Source organism: Propithecus coquereli, unplaced genomic scaffold, assembly GCF_000956105.1.
Source record: "Propithecus coquereli isolate 6110/MARCELLA unplaced genomic scaffold, Pcoq_1.0 Scaffold36, whole genome shotgun sequence".
Lineage (NCBI taxonomy): Eukaryota > Metazoa > Chordata > Mammalia > Primates > Indriidae > Propithecus > Propithecus coquereli.
In genome coordinates this window covers 4,472,185-4,474,163 of record NW_012149285.1, presented here as the reverse complement: position 1 = coordinate 4,474,163, position 1,979 = coordinate 4,472,185, and positions in this window count along the sequence as shown.

The window sequence follows — 1,979 nt, the reverse complement described above, 5'->3', positions numbered from 1 at the left end:
TCCAATGGTAGAATTAGATCTCAGTTGCGTAGTTTTTTGGCACTTTGTTTTTTGCTTGGGGGTTTATAGGTAGGATAGAGAGAAGTTTTATTTTAGCGAGGGTGTATTTGTTTTCACTGGTATAAATATAATTTTTAAATTTTCGAGTCATCCCCAAGAGTATAAATTTCATTCCAAGATAATGCCTATTAAAATCACAATGCTTTAGTTCCTGATAAAGTTCAGCGATTTAACGAAAGCAAATACCCGTACAGTGGGCACGCACGAATGGTCTCTCAGAGAGTGCACGTTTACTGCGAAATAGTGAAGATCAAAACAGAGAGGCAGGGAGAAAAGAAGGAAGATGATTGGAATAAAAACCATCAGTTACTTATTTTTGCCTCCTTTTTTTTTTTCCATGTCTGTGCTGTCTCCTTGAGACTCGCAGGATAAGACCACCCTTCACTATGTTCCTACTCACCAGTTGGCTTTGGGCCAGTTAATCTGTTTTTAAGTAATTTGCTGGAGTATTGCGGTAATACTGAGGGATGTCAGACCTGTCAATCAGAGGAGCCACGCGGGAGGTCTCAAAAGGGCCTCTGCATGGTGGGGGTGGCTTTTTTTCCTTTTGATAAGAAAGGATTTTTGATCCTCTTTAAAAATCCATCAGTCAAACTTCAGTCTGACTCCAAGAATTCTCTGGATTTGTCTGGAATTGTCATACAGGGGGAGGGGATTTCACCCTGGGAAACGTCTCGAGGTTTCCAAGGTCTTTCCATGTGGTTGGGCATCACCGATGTCAAACATTGCATTAGAGCCAGATGGGTTTGGGGCCACACACGCACACACACACTCACTCCTAGCAGCAGACCTCTGTCTGTATCCCTTGTACCTTTACGTCGTAAAATTTATTTGTGGTGTTTTCCTAAGTGGCATGAGTAGAAACTGCAAGACTATGGCCTGTCCAGTGAATGACTTTCATCTACTTGATCTAGAGGATGTATTTTAGCTATAGATTTTTATCTCATTATTCTCAATAAGTTTTACTGTTATGTTTTCTACATACAGTAGCAAAAATAGGAATCCCAGCATCTAACAAGGACCTCAAACATCAGAACCGTTGAAATGATACTTGCATGCCTTGGGTCTTTTTCCTTTTGAGCTTAAACAAAGGGATAAAATGAAAAGAAAGGAGCTAATGAGAATCTATCAAATCGACTAACATTCTTTTTAACCCTTTACTTCAATTCAAAAAATGAAAAAAAAAAGAAAAATAACATTTGTTGTAAAGACCTGAGTGTTGAAGAATAGCAGAGACAGAAAAATGATTTTTGAAGACGTGGTTTTGAGAAATGGAAGAAAGTATTGGCAAAGGCCGGGGGCAGGGTGGGGAGGACAAGAGCCCAGTTATGTATATTTCAGGCCGTAGCACACCAAGCAAGCAGAAGCGAACCAAGTGGGAAGAGAGTTAAGCTGGGAGAAGAGAGTTAAGGGCATCCCGTGGACAGACGGTTCTAATTTGGAGCCCCTGACACGCACAGCACTGCCAGGAAATCACAGGCTTCCTGGAGCTTTAACACAAACACAGTAAGTTGCACCCCGATGGATCACTCTTCAGAATGTACTTTAGTGCAGCAGTCTCCAGCCTTTTTTGGCACCAGGGACCGGTTTCGTGGAATTTTCCATGGATGGGTCCGGGGGCTGGGCTGAGTGGAGCTCAGGCGGTGATGCCAGCGATGGGGAGTGGCTGTAAATGCACTCACCTCCCGCTGTGCGTCCCCCTTTCCCCGCCCCTCCGTTCCCTAAGTTTCCGGGAAGACAGTATTTTCACAGACTGCTGTAGCCCAGGGGGTGGGGACCGCAGCTTTAGTGTGTTCTTTTTCTCTTATTTCTTCCACTCCTTCAAGAAAGGGGTATACTCCAGTTATAAAGGGATCTGATGGAAAAAATCTGAGTTTCTTCTTTGTTGAGTACTGAGATTTAAAATTACCTTAAGGATT